Consider the following 21,404-nt stretch of genomic DNA (forward strand, 5'->3'; position numbering starts at 1 on the left):
TTTGTCTTGACAGATATCTTCCCAGTCAGTGTGTTCCATAACCTTGACACTGAACTTTCTTGATTCAGTTTTAAGAGAATTTATGTCACCTTCATAATCTTAGCAGTTAAGCCAAGATTCTCATGCTCTGCAACACAGTGTTCCACATGCCTGAGAGTCGTTGCTGAAGCTTGCGCAAAGTGCATGGTAACAGAAGACTGGCAACAATAACCAGTCCTCCTCTTGAACTACCAAAGACTCACCATTTAGCACCACCCCAGAGAAATACCACATTGGGCCAAAAATAAGCCACGCTTTTTCCCAGAATTCTGCCGCAAAACATTAGTATGTGGCTTATCTGCATAACCCTTCAACATACTGATACTGTAGTGCTCGTTCCTTTGTTTGAAAGGAGTAACAGTATCAATAGAATTTCAAAATTAATTATTATATATAAGCTAACATTCACTAGCATACAGACTGCCAGATTATTTCATCAACAAATATGTTAACTTCCAGAGGCACACATTCCGAAATCAGCAGACATGCTGTAGATCGTGATACTGCCACTATATAGGCACTGTATTTGTGTACAGTTAAAATGCTTTGTTTGAAGTATTAGATAGCAGTAGCAGTTGGGCAGTATAGGAGGAGGAGCAACGGCTTTTATCAAAGTAGCTGTTTTTCTCCTAACATCTCAAAACAGGCGAATTACCATAACCATCAGTCTGCATAGATTAGTGCTAGTCATAATATTATGTTAGTGTACTTCACAGAAGTAGCCAGCAGTGGTGGCTCATGCCTGATAGTGTATAACTTGACTCATTCCACATCTCCTGTGTGACAGAACTGACAGAATACGACATGTAAAAAAAGGAATCATCTGATAAGATGGCCACCTTCTGGTATATGCAGAGCAATACAACTGTGGACTATAAGAAAGTGTCAACTATCTTATTAAGACAAACTTGAAACAAAATACAGGGTTATTCGTAATTCCCTCCAGGGATGGGGGGTGCAGAAGGTGACTGAAAACTACAGGAGATACAGAAAATAGACACACACCAGTGGATAGAGCATCTCTCCAAAGTTTTTGTGAAGTGGCTACTAGCTTTGTAAATCTGTTAATTCAGTTTCTGATCTGCAGAATTCGATGTGACAACATGGAACAGATGATTTGTCTACATATTCTGACACAGCAGCTCAATGGTGTAACCACATCGTGGTGAATAACTTGCAGAGATGCACTTTGCTATGATGTACGTCATTTTTCTGTATGTCTTGTAGTTTTCACACAGTCGTCCTCTTAAATCCCGGAAGCACCAACAAATAATCCTGATTTATAGTGTAATCTGCGGTCTTGGTTAGGTTGAAGGATGACAATTTGGCTGTGAGCTGGCAAAGCAGTACAAAATGCTTCCATTAATCTGAATATTTCATCCATAATGAACATGTGAACCAACATATCTGCAGAACTGAAAACAAAACTCAGTTTAACTGCAATGGTTCATATTTGCTGCTCTTGTTATGATATTGTTTATGACTAGGAACAGGAGTAATATGCTTAACTTACAACAGAGGGAGGCAGGAAGGCTCATGAAGTCACACTATTAGTGAGTGACAGAGGAAGCTGGTGTGGACTTTTTACCCTCTGTGAGTCTGAAGCTCTTGAATTATTTAGTGTACTGTAACAAGTACACAAATGTTCTTGCATAGGGGAGGGGGAGAAGACAGGGAAGGCAACAGTTTACATTATTGGGCATAATTACAGCATCATCTTCTTCAAGATGCTAGAAAACCTAATAAATTGGGGATGTTTCAGTTCAAACAAGTTATGCTGTTTGGCACTCAGTTTATTAACAGCTCACCAGGCATCTCATTCACCAGAGCTGAAAAGTACAGAGAGAATATGTTTCATGGAATAACAGTGCAGGTTCTGAAAAACAAATAAATATCAATGTGGCTGCCAGGATTCTAACTTGACCATAAATAGCAGCATGGCACCAACAATAGTTTCCAGTCTGGTTGAAATCAGGGCAGTGAATCCATGTAATAGCGCAGCGTGCAGTACCTGAAGAAGGTGATTGGGTTAGTCATTGAAATATTACATGTAAAATGAAATCAACAGCTGGCTGAATGCCCAAAAGTGCACTATCAACAGAAAAGATTTCGTAAATCATTTCCAAGCAATGAGATCATCCGAGATTTGTACGTGGCAGAACTTAGTGGCACCTGTAGAACCAGTCAGTTTGCTTCTAAAGGGAGAGAATCATTTCCCACAGTGGCTGTTTTGAAAGTCCACCATGTATTTTTAAATTTGTATTTCATCATGTTGTAAGTGAGCATCATGATGATGGTGAAGTCTACACAGGTGCATCAAAGTAGTAGTGACTCCTTTTGCTGCTCTGTTGTATTCTTTGAATCCATCTTAAGATATACGCTTACCAGCCAGAACATAATGACCACCTGCCTTATGTATGTCCATCTTTGGCATGGGTAACAGCGGCACAACGTCATGGCACGGAAGCAATGATGCCTTGGTAGATTGTTGGAGGGATTGTGCACCACATCTGCACACACAGGTCACCTAATTCCCATAAATTCTAGGTGGGGGAGCAATGTGCTCTAGCGCCACATTTAGTCACATCCCGGCTTTCTTCGATTGGGTTGCTATCTGGAGAACTGGGGTGGGGGTGGCCAGTACATAAATTGGAACTTACCACTGTGTTCCTCGAACTACTCCACCACACTCCTGGCCTTGTGACATGGTACATTGTCTTCTTGAAAAAATGACACTGCCGCCAGGAGACATGATCGTTTTGAGGAGATGTACATGGTCTGCAACCAGTGTACAATACTCCTTGTCCATCATGATGCCTTGCACAAGCTCCACCAGACCCTTGGATGCCCACATGAATGTTCTTCAGAGTGTAAAGGAGTTGTTGGCAGTTTGTCTCCCTCCTGCAGTACAGGTGTCAAAGAGCTGTTGCCCTGGAAGATGCGGATTCTCACCCTCTCATTGACAGGAAGAAGGTATCGGGATTTGTCAGACTGTGCAATGCTCTGCCATTGCACCAGCGTCCAGTGCCAATGATCACACCCCCATTTCAGTTATAGTTGCCATTGACATGGTGTTAACATTGGCATTGGATGGGTCGTCGGCTGAGGAGGTCCATCGTTAGGAGTACTCAGTGCACTTTGTGTTCCGATACACTTGTACTCTGCCTAGCATTAAAGTCTAATGTTAGTTCTGCCACAGTTCACTGCCTGTTCTGTTTAACCAGTCTGCCCAGCCTATAATGTCCAACATTTGTGAAGATGGGCAGCCACCCAACCCTAAAACATCTGAATGCAGTTTCACCTTGGTCTTGCCATGTGTTGAAGACAGTCACCAGAGCACTCATCAAACACCCAACAAGTCATGAATTTCTGAAATGCTTGTGCTGAGCCTCGGCCCATCTCAATCTGCCCTCGCTGAAACTCAGATGGATCACACGTCTTCCCCATTCTACACATCATCATCATGGTGCACTGTGCACTAGCAATCATCCCTCGCCAGGTGACACTGCTATCCCCTGCATAGGTTTATATCAATAGTAGACCGGTGGTCATAATGTTCTGCCAAGCAAATTCATGACATTTGATGCTGAAGTTGCTGTGATGTGGACAGGTAAAATGTCCTCAAAAGTCAAAGGAAGGAGATGATTTTAGTGGGAATACTGAGACACAAGCAAAATTTAATACTGGTAATAAGTAAACTTACGGTAGTGCGCATGCTTGTTATTGGTAGATTTCAGGGGATGTGGGGAGAAAATACTTCCCATTCTGGGTTAGTTTTGTGTATCACCAGAACTTGAAAATGTGGGCTTTGTTATCTCCAGCTATGTCTAAGGATATGAGACTTACATAACAGTTCAGTCCACACATTTGACATTTATTGAAATTAAAATTAGCATTAATGAAAGGAAATAACTAATGAGAAGGTAGATAGTCGCAATATCATATATACTGTAATAGTTATCAGATGTTTTAGTAGGCACATCAATATACAAGAACAGTCTGCATGAAGTGTCCAGTTTTCATAATTCAGTATAGATGTCAAACTAGGAAAATGTAGATGTAAATAACAATAAGGGTTTGTCTAACAGTGCTGTTAGGTCTTCGATAGTTGTGTTATCAGAGTGTATTAATTTCTCAATGTCCTTTTCAGTTACCTAAAATTAGAAATTGTATTCACTCAGGATACTTTTCTGAAACAATATTTTTATATTTTCAGCTGCCACAAACTTTTAGCATCATAAAAGTGAACATTTTCTTAATCTCACTTGCTTGTAAGGGGTTTCCTGCCTGTTGTGGTAAGTAACCACTGTGCATCATGTGATGTGCTATTTCAACTTCTATTCTAAAATCATATTCAAATAATTTGCTTCTTGTTAAAGAAGGCAGTGATTCATTCACTCACAAATGAGAGATATCTGGTTTCCATAGTAACTTTATGTGAAGAAACTTATTTCTCATAGTAAACCATTGCGTAATTCCAGAACAAGTACTAATAATGAGTAAGTCTACTTTTGAGGAGGATGGACTTCTGCAGAAGTAGCTATTACAGCGATATTTCATTCTGGAATCTACTTCTGGTTAAAGTCTTATGTAGCATTTGAAATTATGTCAATTTCAGATGTTCCCTCAACTTTTGCACAGAGTTTAATTTGTGGAAAACATGCAAAAATGGAATGCTTTTATTACAATGCAAAAGGGCTGTGAAACTCCCTTGCAAGTAGCTGCACGTTTATTTGAAACACTGTTTGGCTCACATATTTAAAACATTTGTGGGGTAACATGAAATTGAAATTACACCAGCATTTCATGGCAGCCTCATTGCACTGTGTGAAGTTCACTGGGTTGTACAGATCTTAGACATACTACTAACACTGCTGCTATTATTTCACCTCATCTAACTGTCTTCCAGCCCTCGTTCCCCTTGCCCTTCATAATTCTTCCTTTTATATAAGTTATTGAACTATGTGTACCTTACTTTGGCATAGGCCTATCATTTAGTACTACTTCCAAAAAAAAAGTAGTACATATGCATTAAAAGTTTGCAGTTGTATCCTTAAACTGTTTGGTTTACTAAATGTTGTCTGATATTTGTTTGAAACTTTATATAAATAAAAGAATAAATTTGCAGGATCAACATTTTATATGTACGTTTTAATTCACACATGCAGTTCAATATAAAATTCTATCTCCCTCTCCTCCATTTTTCCTCACGTCCGCCAGTACTACGCCATTGACAAACATGAACAAGATTAAATTTCATTGTATTTCATGTGCAGAATCTGTTCTGTTAGTTAGCTTAAGGAAACAATATCTCCAATCTGATTGCTTGTCTGTAAATAGGTGAATTTGTTACTTGTTCCACATTTGTGCCATTGGCATAAAGTCAAGTTTAAACATAATGAGAAAATTGAAATAAAGATCTAAAGTATATGTACAGAGAGAAATAATGTCTACAATCACAGAGAACCTTCAGATTGTGGCTGCAGAATTGTCAGTGTCAGATCCTATCAAATACTGAGAAAAAGACAGAGTATCACAAAAAATCAGGGTTTATAGGTTAACTGTAGAAAGGTAATGACAAACATTTAAAACCACATCAAGGTATAAGTAGTTCGGAAAAGAGAGAAGCCTGTCAGTCTCATTGAAACTGTTCACAAAATTTTGAAAGAATTTTGTGTTACCTTTGTTATGGCATTTGGCCTACAAATGTGATTAGATATTACTGTTGCAGTATATTCCAATATTGTATGGCATTTTTGTTTTGACTGTTCATCTGCAGATTCAACTTTTCACACTTTCATAATGTGGCTGTAATACAAGAAGGCACATATGATTAACACACTGTTTGTGTGTCAGAAGCATTAATTACTGTTGTCACCCGAAAGATGAGACATTTAAAACTTCATGACTGAAAATTATAATTTGTTTATTATGTGTATGCAAGCAACAATAGGTGAAATGCCCAAGTTAATGTTGACAGCCAGTAATTTCTTATATACAGAAATAATACACATTAACACTTTGCCAGAACTTACTATTTTCATATAACACTAGTACACATGAGAAAGGATGCTTTATGTTATGAAATCTCGTTGTGTATGGTATGTATTTTCATTAATTTATAGATGAAAAAAGTGTCAGGCAATAATTTTGGTTTGTGGTGGCTTACCAGTACTAGTTACAAATGTGCTGGTACTGCTTGGAGAGAGCCACAGTTTGCAGTTCAGAAGGAGAGAATCACGCAGTTCAAGCATTAGACATGTTATCTGCATGTGAAACAGTTCTCATATTTTCTATTTATATCCAATTTTTAATTATTTATAATATTACTGCAACTGGTTACTGTATAGTGTCCAAATTTCTTTTCATTTTAAATGCAACAGACATGTGTTATATAGTGCAATTTTGGTATCAGTGTGTGCTGTTACCAAACATTTCCTTTAACATTTTGGAGACCAAGCCCTAGCATAGCTCGGGGTGAAACTTTTATGTTAAAAAGGTTGCACCTGAGTATAGGTTGGGCTCCAATTTTCTCGACACGTGAGCCACCTATCACTTGAAAGCTGGATCGATTTCATATGAGAACAATGTAGGCATGTCTTGCAACCTGCCACTTGACTGGTGCTGCCTTCTGTTGTCAATTTCTAGAATTATTTCGAAAGAAACATTAAAGAATGTAACAGCTGCTGTCATGAACGGCTGAGCCAGTATGATTGCATTGACATATCGTGCATGTACTTGTTAGGTTTTGTAGTTTGCTGTAATTCTGCTGCATATATGTCACATTTGTTGTGCGACTAAGAAATTTTGGAAGCTCAAGGGGATGAAATGGCTCAGTAACTCACCTTGAACCTTTCTTTCTTGGGAGTATAGGTATGCTTTCTGTCGTAGTTTTAAAATTTGTAATCTATCAAAGAACTAAAGTAAATATGAAAAATAAATCTTGAAGCTTGGCCCTTTTTTATTGTGTGTTACTCTTGAAGGTACAGCAATTACACATGTGACAGTAACATTTCAAAAAATGGCATAAATGACCAGTTTCGTAGGCCCAATGTCCTCCCAGGTGACCTGTCTCAAAAGTCTTCGATTTGGAATTCCATTACCAAACTCCCCCCTCCCCTCCGTGCTCAAATCCTTTTTCCTCAAACTTACTCATTTTTGATGAGACCTTCTGTCAAGTGATAATTGGGCTCATGAAAGTATGACAAGAGGGGGGAGGAGTGCTAAGCAAATATATGTGAATTATTTTAAATTACTGAGTAAGGTCAACACTTTCATTCGTTTTTACTCGTGCATCAGTTTGTGCAATAGATGTCGGAAGGGAAAGCAGTGGGCTGAAAAATTTGCAGTGGGAACCCCACCTAATGCTATAATATTGAACCTGGCTGGCGATATAAGTAGGAGAGCAATACTTCAATAAATAATGGCTGGACAGGGAAATTTCGTGTTTTTGAAGAAAAAAATATTGGTTCAAGTTCTGAGGATGGAGGAAACAAATAATGTAAATTTAAAAGTTTGTGATTAATTACAACTGAACTAAGGCCAAGGCTAATACAGTCTTTGTCAGGCTCATACATTACACAAAAATTTTCTGTTTGCAAGTAGTCTTTCCTCTTTGTGAAACTACAGAGGAAATACCACACATAATTCACCAGAGTGAGAGAATGGATAAACCCATAAGAATCTAATGCAGTTTGTAAAAGAAGAGACATTTATTTTGTTTCTAACTTTATATGAAAGCCTACCCAGTATTCTCTATAAACTTTTTGTAATATCACATCTTTGTTTCTTCCTTTTCCTCTTGTGGTTCTGAATAAAGACTCTTTGACTTGGAAACCTCAAGGCACAACAATTTGAATAGATCAATTTATTTGCATCTTGTGGCTCTTTCTGTATTTTTTGTGATAGTTTATTTTCATCCAGGTTGAGTATAATATGTTGTGACAGCACAGACATAAAATAAAGTATAACTGTGTGAACTGCTATGATAGAACTAGAATTATTTTCAAGTTTCCCTCCTTAAAAATACTATTATATCTGCTTTTGTTGTCCTAGGGCAACTGCAGCACACAGTACTTTCACATTTGCTAAAACATAGTTTAAAGTTTAGAAACATTTTGAACTATTTGCCTATTCCCTCCATTTTCTGCAAATTAACATTGTTGACTGTTGAAAAATGTAAATGTTTGCAGCACGATCATTTCACAGGTGCACACAAGAATGTAATGTGTTTTGTGATGTATAACTGCACAGCAAGAGTTCATATTATTTAAATACTGCAACAAATGAAATGCAATAGTGGATCTCTTGTTTACTGGACACTCAAGTACCCTGGTATGTGCCCATTGTTGTGCCCATATTTTCTAGCCTCTGCACAATGAATCTCATCTACAGAATTTTCAGTTAATAAAGATAACACAGGTTCGAATGCTGCCTCAGTCTTGGATGTGTGTGATGTCCTTAGGTTTGTTAGGTTTAAGTAGTTCAAAGTTCTAGGGATTGATGACCTCAGATGTTTAAAGTCCCATAGTGCTCAGAGCCATTTTTTTTTTTTAAGATAACACAATCTAAATGTCAATTCATACAGGATGTCGACATATTCCACAGTACATTTTGAACGGTGCCTTTCACTCTAACCGGTGACAGAGCAGAACTGCATGTCACTGCAAGGTTTCTTGGGAAGCCAGTGTCGATGGTGGTGGCGAAAAAATAGTGTTGTCTGCTAACTTCAGAAGTTAATGTTTTGTGATAAGTTAGGCTACTATTTTCAGTGAGTGTTCTTCCAGAAAAGAGCCCAAGTACCTGAAAGTGAAAATTATACAAGTTGTACAATATCTATACAAAGAAAAAGTGTCCAAATTTTGCAGAAATAAGAACATAAACCAGTCTAACAATTTTCATTAAAGAATCTGTCACTTTCCCAGTGAAAAAGTCAGCTCTGTTCAGCAGAAAATGGATTTGTTTTTTGTGTTATTTGGTACTTCTCTTCTTGCTGGTTTGGAATGTTTGGATGTGTCTTTTTGTATTCTTTAATTCACCTCACAGCTACCATTATGAATTTTGCTTTGGTCATTAATAAATGCAGTCATTGTTAGTTTCTTAATTCTGGTACTATATTCTGACATTTTACACCACACAAACCCAGTTGTAGTGGGCTATTCGAAATAATATGTTGATGTTCTGTCTAGTATGAACACACCTCCCTTTGATGGTGTTGGTACTTGTGTCCCACTGATGTCCAGTGTGAATCGAATTTTACCATGCAGCTTTCTTACAGGTTTGTGATTCTAAAAACTTGGCTCTACAGGTGCCTCCTTTTGGCGCGTACTACTTCGAGATAACTGTCTTTCTGCATGCGGTGATGGTGGAGGGAGGGAGGGGGGGGGGGGTTAAGTGCAGGCAGAGTTAGGCCTGCCGCCTGTCATCCATTCGATGTAGGCCAGCGTAGCAGAGCTTTGCAGAGCGCGGTGTCACGGGGTGTACGGTGCAGCCATCTCCTGTGTGTGTCTGTCTCACATACAGGTTACTGCTGCCGTTCTGCGGCGGCCGCTGCGCCTCGTCGCTTCCCTCCCTATTCCCTTCCCCACCTCCGTCATCATCATCCTTTTCCTCCTCCTCCGCCACCGCCGCCTGTGCTGCCGCTACCAGCGACGCCCCCCACCCCGAGCCCGCCGCACGGCGCGCTGCCACACCGTCAGAACAATGGCGGACGCTCTTGCTCCTATCTCTTGATTGGTAATTGTGTGTTAAATTCTGGGGCGGGAGAGCTGGCGGGGATAGCGAGAGAGAGAGAGGTAGATAGACAGTAAAGGACAGGACGAGAGAGAGGCAAGGGGTGTGCCTGTTCGTGCGGACGCTTGGGGTGGCTGTCGGAGTGTACGCGGGTGCTAGCGAGTAGTAGTCAAGAGTTGCCGCTCCTCTCGCCGCCGCCGCAGCTGCTACTGCTCGCTCGCCCGCTCCCTGGATCAATATTTTAACTTCCACAGATAACAACACAAACACAGAACTAATATTTAGTTTGCACGAGGCACGCCCATCAGACCGGCTGTCGCCCTGCCTCTGCCCTCAGAGAGGAACTGGCGAGTGGTGCGGCTGAAGCCGGTGGCCGCGCACACTGCGTAACGAGCGCCCCTCAGTCTGCGACGGGCCATCCTTGCAGTCGCCCTGCACTGTCCTAATGACTGTTTTTTTCTGGCGCAGTCCGCTGCTTTTGGGGGTCGTTTTCGCTTCTGTACTTTCATACTACGGACGAAAAAATTAAAACAAGGAAAAAGTTCTGTCGAGACTCGAACATATGGCCTTCCAATTCGAACATAAGACCCTCTGCTTTTGTATTCTACACAATAGCTACAAGACTACAAACGAGAGCAGCTCAGTCGATCCTCTTAGCTGGCGAGTAACGTTGGGTTTCCGAGTAACTCTAGATTTCCAACTGCCCTCTCCGGACCTGCCAGGGGGCGACGAGCAATCCGAGTCCCGCTGAAACAAACGAAGCACGTGGCGTTTGACCGGCGAAAAGATGGCCAACGTATAAAGATGGCCAACGGATGCGAAATGATCAAGAAATGCGTTCCGAACGAGTGACAGAAAATAATAGTAACAATATTCACTCTCGTGTCATGGAGAAGAGTCAGTGAACTTCCGCTCAGTATGCTGCCATAGCTTTACGTGGCGCATGGAGCCACATTTTCTTTGACAGTACTACTGCGTTTTTAATCACGAAATACGCCGATGAGCCAAAGCATTGTGACCACTGCCCACCGCGAGACCACGAGCGTTGTCACAAAGGGCAGATTGTAATGATCCGGCGGCTCGCCCGAGAACGAGCTTCTCGGAAAAGCGGAGCTTGGTCGGCTGTTGGCGTGCTACTGTCGTGGGCATCTACGGAAAGTGGTTGAAGGACGGTGAACCCACGAGTTGACGTCAAGGTACTCGTCGTCTACGCCTCTTCGCAGAACATGGAGGCTGGAGGCTTGCCCTCCTTGTGAAGCAGTATAGGCAACGATCTGTGGCATACGTGACGGCAAAGTAAGATGCTGGCATAAGTGTTTCGGAGCACACCGTTCAGCGTCCGTTGTTGAACAGGGCTCCGCAGCAGACGTCCCGCGCATGTTCCCATGTTCACCCGACGACATCGTCAATTACTATTGTAGTCGCTATGGCATCATCGAGGTTGGACCATGAGTCAGTGGAAACGCGTCGCCTTGCAGGATGATTCACGTTTCTTGTTACACTAGGTCGATGATCGTGTACGGATACGTCATCCAGGCGAATGGCTGCTCAAAATATGCAACACGCCACGGACGTAGGCTAGTGAGAGCAGTATTACGCTTTGGGGACGTTCACTTACGCTTCCTTGTGACCTGTGGTATTAATCGATGGCACTATGAATGCAGTGGGATTCGTGAACATTAATGCGAACCACCCGCATCCTTTATGCATGATGTCCTTCCCGCTGGCGTTGGCATCAACCAGCAAGACGTCAAAAGATGGGGGTAGCGAACTCACGTTGATGTTTTGGCCACCAAATTCGCCTGATCTGAGGCTGATGAAACATATCCACGACGCAGCTCCGCGTTCGCAAACCACGTGGTCGTAATTTGCGGAAATTAGTGACGTGGGTCGACATATGGTGCTACGTACCTCTGGAAACCTACCGAGCTCTATGACCTGATTAAAATTACGGGATAGTTGACACTTCACCCGTTGTAGCTGTTGTGACTTCTTATTTCATCACACTTGATAACACACTAAAAACCACACACACAACGATGCTAATAAAATACACACGTTTCATACATACTAATCAAGAACTACTGGATCCTTTCGCACAACACACGATTCAGCGTCATTCATACAGTTATTATTACCACAGAGGTCGGCTTACATTAGATTAGCTTCGCACGACATTGCACGTAGCCGAATTTTTGAAGGCTGTCAACTACTTATAACGAAGAGACCAAAGTCATAAATACAACAGTGTGTAACGTGTAATGACATAGCGTAATGATTAGCGTATAAACTGGAGTGTAGAAGATCGAAAGTTCGGATCTCGGCAGATACAGCGAAAATTTTTATTCTTCCAAGTCTAATCAAAAAACTTTATCATTTTTATTCAGTTAGTTTAAATGTAATTTTTTCTTTGTAGTTCTTTCATTTTCATCATCGTATTACTTTTTTGTGCATACCATTCTTTCTTCGTTTGTAACCTGCTTGTGTCACCTGTAATTGGAATCAACTCCCGACCAAGACTGCTCATCGGTTCGTAATGCGGCATCCTGTGTAGCCGGCGTGAGACTATTATCAGGTAAGAATGACAGCGAGAAATTAGTTTGCTTTTACCGCTAAAACTGAAATTTTGTTGCAGAAGATGGCTATGCTGACAAACATTATGAAAATTTTCTGCCCCGAATTTGGTCGTGCAGGTTAGTCTTAAACGCCGTGAACAAAGCGATCGTAATTTTAGTTCTGCCGCAGACTGTTGATAGCCGTTTCCTTGGATACAATGCACGTCACGAGATGTGGTTAGGTTAGGACATGGATTTAAATTAAGGGCTGCAGAACCCGTCGTGTGCCGCACTTCAGTCATAGGTCACTTAAACTCAGCTTCTCTGATTTCCGTCATACCTCGCGGCAGTCACTTTCAGCATTGCTCCGCGTTACACATTAACAGTATTTGTGTGTCGCCTATAACCCAGCGGTAGCCGGCAGAGGCTGTGGCAACACTGTAGCGGCAAGTGAAAGATGTCAACTATCAGGTAATTTTAATCGGACTGTAGTAGAATCCATGCCATGCAGAATCGCTTCTGTATAACGTTCTAGAGATGGACCAACACGCTGTTAAGTACAGTGCGTTTAAAATTAGTCGCTACTATTGACAGTTCAGTAGTACTGAGCGTGTCGAGGGAAGCGTAGTTGGCAGCGTGTGCTGAACGCCTGAGCAAGTGACGATAACTCCAGGCCTACTCGGCGCGGAGTGTGCCAGGCTCGCTTGTCAGAGTTAATAGCAGCCGCCAATCTACATTCAAACAAATTTAAAGAAACTATTCGGTAATAAACTCTTATTCTCGCACATCTTTTAGCTTATTTCATCATCATCATCGCGAATGGACATAGTTATTGAGATATTTCGGTATTAGATATAATTACTGCAAGAAATTCTTAAAGTTTGTGTGAAAAATAAGGGTCGCTGTAAATTTGCGTTTCGCACTTGTTACGTCGTATGTTGCTGCATATGAAACGTAGATGATATACTGAATTAGTCTTCAAACTTGGAAAGATATCGCTATCTTTCTCCAGGCTCGAGAAAATGGTGTGTATGTATAGAGCGCTGTGTCACGAACGCATGCTCCAGTGAAAAAGCCAGAGTGAAATATTCACAAATCCCTTTTATTTTATAAACATTTTGGTAAATGATAGCACGCAAAGAGGAGAGTATTTTGCGATGTGATTAATATGTGAAACTTCCATATTTACTGCAACAGCCATGTAACAACAGGTTTTTTAAAAGAAATAATGTAATTTTCTGTGAAACGAGAATTGCTGTGGGTCTTGCAACAATGTAAGTGAAGAAGTTACATATTGATTTTTGTACTGAGTATGAGCTTTTTCATTAACTATTGCCTTCTGTCGCAATTTCTTTTTCAACTGCGTTAGAATGTTTAGTGACACTCTTGGCAAAAGAAGCAATTTCAACATGGCAACAAGAGAAGTTACGTATTAATTTAAACTCATCATAGTCCTTCACAAATCTCTCTCCTCAACTACCTTCTCAGTACGGCTGACAATTCAAGACCACTCCTGTGGTTTCTTTTGTTAGCATTTCAGCCTCATTGAAAGTAAATTTCTTGCTGTTTTTTAACACATTACTTTTCACCCAGGCCCATATAGTCTCAGGCGGATTTAAATGAGCGTGATGCGGAGGAAACCTGATTAAACTATGCCCATTAGCGTTAGCTAATTCATCGACCTGATAACTGGAGTGATTGGCCTTTCCATTCGAACGTTTCTTTCTACCCAGAGCAAAATACGCGCATTGTCCACCACTATTGTCGGACTCGGAAGAATATACGCAGCAGAACATTATCTCCACAGCCAGTGAACGTGTTCTTACACGAAAACTTATAATGCGAACCTGGTGTTTAGACGTGCTGCACAGTTGATATTAATGCAACGCCGACACAAAACACTCGTTCACAATACCTGACGGCTGCAGAACTCTTCAATGCCAGAAAATACCACTTTTTATAAAGAGATCTGACGAACACAGAAATGCATCTACAGCGAGGCAACGAACGATTTACCAATCGAACCACTGGCGGCGTGGTAGGGAAAGCCAGCTCGCCACTGGTGTTACCTGCGCAGCTGCATGTCTCCCCTCCCTCCCTGTGAGCCAACTAATTTTAAAGATACTGTAGGTGGTCAAAAGATTGGTCTGGTTCCTGGAGAAATGAAGGAACACGTAAGGCTGTACTAACCGTACCACTGATCTCAGACGATAAGTTGAATTAGTTTTTCACGAGAACATTGTGCACGTAAGCAAAATTTAGAATGAATGGGAGCAGGTGTGACCATTATTTTACTAAATAGTAGGAACATTGTGTGAAAGGATGTGGAGCAAACACTAATTTGCATGTTGCTACTGTTACAGTGAAAATTTTGTCGTAGGTCGTGTAATTACAACCGTAAGACTTAAAAAACCAAAAAAAAAAAAACATTTTAAAGAGGAAACAGGTACCGCATTATTGTTGCGACTGATAGTTGATTGCATCCCACCCCTACGCAGGATTCCGAGATAAGAGTGGTAGCGATGACGTGTGATGCTTTTATTTGGCGATTCTCCGTTGAAAATATTTCTATATCCGTTATACATCTGTTAAAGATAATGAGAAAACTATCATACAATCTCGCCGTCGTCGCCATCTTGATGTGGAACTGTAGTTCCAAAGTGTGAACAATTTGAAATTCGTGGCACTGTCATATTTACTGAGAATATTCGTCTATGGAACGGCCTACAGCGTGGCACCCGCGAAGCTGTTTCAGTTCATTGATTGATATGATGTAGTTCAAGGCTTATTCACATCGAAGCACAGTCTTCGAAACGTCCAAACCTGATATCGTGCACACTCATTGTTTCACCGGCAGTACACCGATTTGCGTCCATTGCACTCACGAAAACTGTTTTAGTCTATCAACGAATCAAGTCGTCCAATGTGGCGTCGCCTGAAATGACTTAACACCCGACGGCCGAACTTCCCCGGAGGCCTCCCGACCAACAATGCAACATGATAATATCATTTCATTGATGTAAATGTTTTATCTGTGTCTATACGCACGAAAGCGAACACGCCAGCCAAGCTTTTCTTGTCACCGCCCTACTCGATTGTTCAGTTTCGGCAGTCGAAAACAGTTTTTTCGTGTAGCAGGCCTGCCATACGGCTGGGTTTCCCCCGATTTGTCTTAATTTTTGAGGGCATCCCGAGGCGTACTGTTTTTTTTTTTTTTTTTCCTATATACAACTGTTCCGGGTAAGCTCGGACCTTTCTTGTCTAAAGTAGTTGATTGATGGAAATCAGTAGATTTTAATAAGTCTTAGTTAAAATTCACTAAACGAGGACCGGCGCGTAGGTAGTTCGTTCGTTATATTGATAATCGTTGTAAACATATTATGAACAGCAGCGATCGCAATGAAATAGTAATAAAACGTTACATAGGACAGTCGTGATCGCATAAAGAGACGCTTTTATTCGTAACTGATGACCAGTTTCGACCCGATGTGGATCGTCTTCGGACCCTACTCCAGTGATGATATGTGGAGCAGAACTGTGGATAACACCGACTGATGTCGACATCGGTGGGTGGTATCCACAGGTGCTCCATGCCGTCGCCTCCACATTTAATCACTGGAGTACGGTCTGAAGAAGATCCAATCGCTTGGACCCGGTCACCACTGATGAATAAGTGTTTTTATGCTATCAAGACTGTTCTATATAACATTTTATTATTCTTTCGTTTGTATTAAAAAACTATCCCAAGCACACTTGGACGGTCTCCTATAAACACATTTCCATAATTTTTATGAAAACAAAAGAGAAGCTGCCGACAATCGACATCACTTGCACCACGCCGCCGCCGCCACCGCCGCCGCGCTTCCACCAGTTACAAGGAGGCAGGCTAATTTATGCCAGTACAGTTAGTTCCAAAAGTGATTTGTCTCCCAAAAATTAGTGAAATTCCGCAAGCTCTTTTAATCACACAATTATACCCCCAGCATGAAAAATGTGACTTTTCCCCGATTTCTGCGTGAAGTTCCAGGCATTCTGAAGAGAAAACCACCAAAATTTTGTATATTTTCTATTTTCTCCAAATAACTCTGAAACTAAGCGTTTAATAAAGCTAGCCTAAGTTACCAAAACTGTAGAGCATTACATTTGCATCGATCTCGTAGCATAACTTTGCTATTTCATTAAATTTTCGCATAGGAAAGCTACATCAGAAACCGGTAATTTTTCTCTCTTTCCCAAAAACAGTCGTTTCGTCGCAGAAAAACGTGCAACATCTCAGAACTGACAAATTTGACGCAAAATTTTATGGGAGAAAAGTAGTGGAGCCTCAAATTGGGTTTTCAAAGACAAAGAAAGATACAAAAAAAAAAACCTAGTTGATAAGTAAATATCGCCATTGTTCAGTTATACAGTGTTTCCCGGAAGGAATGGTCAATATTCAGGGTTATAAAAGAAACGATCATTCGAAGCAAAAAGGTCTAGCAAAGAGGCATAGATTAAGAGCTGTGAGCACCTAATCAATAGAAGAGATGTTTCACTGTAGCGTAGATGAACAAGTGTTCATAGCTCTTAAAGTTATGCATTTTAGAGTCCATGTTTGCTAGGCTTTTTAGCTTCGAATAATCGTTGCTGTCATATCCATGAATACCGACCATTCCTCTGGGACATCCCTTCTGTAAATCACATCACATCACGACCAACTTCAGTTTCTTTACTTTCAGTTAGGTGGTGTCTTCCAGCGTTCACGCTTGTTCGTTTATGTATCAGTACATTATTTGTATCAATTTTGAAGAGGTTGAAAAATCATCCAACCGGTTGCAAACCGAAGGTTTATTTAGCCTTTGACATAGGTTTCTGGGGCCGGCCAGAGTGGCCGAGCGGTTCTAGGCGCGTGGTTTGCAATTGGCTGGCTGATTTTTTTTTTTTTTTTTTTTTCAACATCTCCAAATTTATGAAGTTGCTAAATCACAGCCATGTTTAAGATTTCTCAGTTTCGTTGCTCTACCATCGCCGCAAACATCCTTCGGCAGAGCGCCTATTTTTAATGCTTCACAGTTGTCAGGTGACCATGTTTTGTTACGTTCGTCAGTGCAGTGTCTGGATGTTTCATTTGTGGTGAAAATGCTGTGAACGTTATAGATGCAATCACAGTGAAGGCGGAAGAATACGAGCGTTTATAGAGAGAAGAAAGATGAGAAAGGATGGTAAACATGTTGGTCTGCTGAAATGTGCCACTGTTGTTCCTGAAAAGTTCAGGAAATCTATGCTGCACTAGGTGCAGTGTAAAATGAGCACATTTATCGAGCCTCAGTTCAAAAACTAGATTTCAAACAAATTGTTTATTTTGTGATGAAGACGCGTCACAGGATTACATGAAAAAAGAGTCGAAGAAACAGATTTCTAAAAGAAATGGTGTTAATGATGTTACGTCAAAGACTTTTACTAAATCGTTAATGGAAATGGCGACAAAATTGGTTGACTGGATAGCTCAAGTGAAATTTCGAGTCCGACACATTGATCTTATTGCTGTTGAAAATACACAATGTGATCAAAAGTATCCGGATACCTGGCTGAAAATGGCTGACAAGTTCGTGGCGTCCTCCATCAATAATGCTGGAGTTCAACATGGTATTGGCCCACCCTTAGCCCTGATGACAAGTTCCACTATCGCAGCCATACGTTCAAACAGGTGCTGGAAGGTTTCTTGGCGAATGGCAGCTCATTCTTCACGGAGTGCTGCACTGAGTAGAGGTATCGATGGCACGAAGTCAGCGTTCCAAAACATCCCAAAGGTGTTCTATAGGATTCAGGTCAGGACTCTTTGCAGGTCAGTTCATTACAGGGGTGTTATTGTTGTGTAACCAACCCGCCACAGGCCGTGCATTATGAATAGGTGCTCGATCGTCTTGAAAGATGCATCCGCCATCCCCGAATTGCTCTTCAACAATGGGAAGCAAGAAGGTGATTAAAACATAGTGTCACGCAAAACAACAAGGAGTGCAAGCCCCACCCATGAAAAACACGACCACACCGTAACACCACCGCCTCCGAATTTTATTGTTGGCACTACACAAGCTGGCAGATGACGTTCACCGGGCATTCGCCATACCCTACCCTACCATCGGATCGCCACATTGTGTACCGTGATTCGTCACTACACACGATGTTTTTCCACTGTTCAGTCGTCCAATGTTTACGCTCCTTACGCCAAGCGACGCGTCGTTTGGCATTTACCGGCGTGATGTGTGACTTATGAGCAGTCGCTTGACCATGAAATCCAAGTTTTCTCACCTCCCGCCTAACTGCCGTAGTACTTGCAGTGGATCATGATGCAATTTGGAATTCCTGTGTGATGGTCTGGTTAGGTGTCTGCCTATTACACATTACGACCCTCTTCAACTGTCGGCGGTATCTGTCGGTCAACAGACGAGGTCGCCCTGTACGTGCCCCTTCACGTTTCAACTTCACTATCACATCGGAAACAGTGGACCTAGGGATGTTTAGGAGCGTCGAAATCCCCCGTACAAACATATGACACAATTGACACCCAGTCACCTGACCACGTTCAAAGTCCGTGAGTTCCGCGGACCGCCCCATTCTGCTCTCTCACGATGTCTAATGACTACTGAGTACCTGGCAGCACAATGCACCTAATATGAAAAACGTATGTTTTGGGGGAGGGGGGGGGTGTCTGGATACTTTTGATCACATGTTGTAGGTACCACGGTAATTTTACAAAAGGTTGTCCAAGTCTGATCGTACAATTCATAGTCCTGTTGGACGGCCAGGAGAGATTGTGAGAATATGGAAGCAAATGAGGATGAATGCCAGTTCGTTGTCGAAGACATTCTGAAGAATTACAATGGATACGTTCCAAAGATTGAAACAATACAGAAACGGCAATGCGAAAAATATGGTGAAAACTTGTTATTCATTGGAAAAATAAATCACCTTAAAACCATGGCACGCTTTCGAAACACAGCCTATTCCTTTACATCTGCGTGCCGATGAGGCCAAGACGCAAAGACCATTAATAAGAAGCCATCGGAATGGTTGAAACTGCAGTAATCCTTGACTTGAGGACAAATATCATGTAGGTTAATTCTTACAAAGAAGAAAACAGCAACCAGCCACTATTAATACTGCTATTTATTTAGGTAAATAGCGCCGTTACCGGTTTTGAACTGGCAAGTTCATCATCAGACGGCTGTTCACATGATTTTCAAGATACTCTTTACATTATCGTCCGTTTTCGATTTTTATTATTCCACTGTGGCGAAGTATTTTTGGTGTGTTGTTGCCCTACGGTAGAAAACAGTGTTAGAAGCGCCCTATGTGAAAATAACTAACCTCCAAACGATGAAATACAGCGTAAATAAATATGTGAGGTTAAGTGGTTATGGTACTCAAGTCGAAAATTCCGCGCGATTTTGTTGCGAAGTTACAGGATTGTGTTTTTCGAATATTCCTAAATATATTCAGCACTTATGTAATTGTGCATAACCATCTTGTGCAAAGCCACACACACACACACACACACACACACACACACACACACACACACACACACACACACACACACCAAAAAGAATTTCCCCACATGTGAAGTTATCACAAAGATTGCAGATTTACCTAAATAAATAGCAGTATTAATAGTGGCTGGTTGCTGTTTTCTTCTTTGTAAGAATTAACCCACATTAATTGTACACAGCCACGGTCTCACCATGTCAGTTTTAGACAAATAGCAAATATCATGAGTATATATGAAGAGATGTGCTGCCTCGCCGCCGCCGCCCCGTCCCCCCCTCATTGAGACACGTTCTTGGATAAAGTTGGAAGTAACAAACCAGAATAATTGAAATTACTTCTTCCAAAGACCATTTGTCCAAAGAAGAAAGGCCGATCAAAGCTGAAGCCGAAAATCAACTGCCTTTCACATCTACATATATACTCCGCTAGCCACCAAGCGGTGTGTGGCGGAGGCCAAAATTCGCGCCAAAGTCATATCCCCCCCCCCCTCCCCTGTTCCACTCACGGATCGCGCGAGGGAAAACCCGACTGTCTGAACGCCTCAGTACGAACTCTAATTTCCCTTATCTTTGAATGGTGATCAATGCGCGATTTGAAAGTTGGTGGTAATAATATTTGCTCTACATCCTCAGTGAGGATCGGATTTCGGAATTTAGCAGCTATTTCTGCTACAAGGCAGAGATGCTTCATTTTTAATATACAGTTAGGTCTAGGATTAAAGGTACATGAAAAATATGGATCAAGTGTCTTACAGGTGTCGTATCAGTTTGTGGATTTTGCAGTTCTATAGTGATATCAGACAGTTTGAACAATCTACTGCGCAAAAACAGTAGAAATCCCCCAATACAATTCTTTTTCCAGTTTGTGTTCAACAACACGGACGTTAATATTGCTACTATTGATTTAAGAAACACTTTTAACGCTATGGGTGGCACCCGTTGTGTAACACCAAGATCCTCAGTTTGTGTTAGAGTGCCGATCTCAAAACTGCAAAAGTTAAGCAAATGTAGAACAGTGCCTCTAGTTTCATGTCAAAAAAGGCACAGATAACTGTTGAAAATATTGATACATAAACTTAATAGTGAGAACCGTCCAACTAAAGTAAATTTGTCAGATGATGAGTTGCCATGGGTTCAGGGCAAATGGAAATCAGTGGCCAACGTTTCAAGTTGGAAGGGATATATGGAAGTAGTACACTTGATTGGAGATTACTTGATATCACACGTTATAATATATGTGCTATTTGTGAATTCGCCTCCCTCGTCATACTGCACTTCGGGCTGCAACGTAAAAATGTAAATCACATAATGTGAGCAGCAGCTACATCACATTTGATGAACCAGTCTATATAAGGTCTCGAGACATTGTTGCTTTCTCCGATCCTAACATTGATTTGGGATCTGTCACAGTCCACCTTGGAGCTAATGTAGTTTACGCGAACTATTAGAATATATTATGGATGGAAGTGTATTGCAGGATTTGCACCGTATTATCTACGCAGCCACATCCACAAAGAAGATTGTGACTGGATATGCCTACTCGAGAGCTTTG

At 41.3% G+C, this 21,404-nt stretch overlaps 1 protein-coding gene across 1 annotated transcript in view; it reads left to right on the forward strand.

The window, feature by feature from the left end:
* The window catches only part of LOC126481822 (protein bric-a-brac 1-like), a 1,776,705-nt gene that overhangs the window by 19,121 nt on the left and 1,736,180 nt on the right, over positions 1-21,404 (forward strand). The window contains exon 3 of the mRNA XM_050105780.1: positions 4,256-4,334. The gene's annotated coding sequence lies outside the window, so the exon portion shown is untranslated. The remainder of the gene's footprint in view (positions 1-4,255; positions 4,335-21,404) is intronic.

This window comes from Schistocerca serialis, chromosome 5 (assembly GCF_023864345.2).
Source record: "Schistocerca serialis cubense isolate TAMUIC-IGC-003099 chromosome 5, iqSchSeri2.2, whole genome shotgun sequence".
Lineage (NCBI taxonomy): Eukaryota > Metazoa > Arthropoda > Insecta > Orthoptera > Acrididae > Schistocerca > Schistocerca serialis.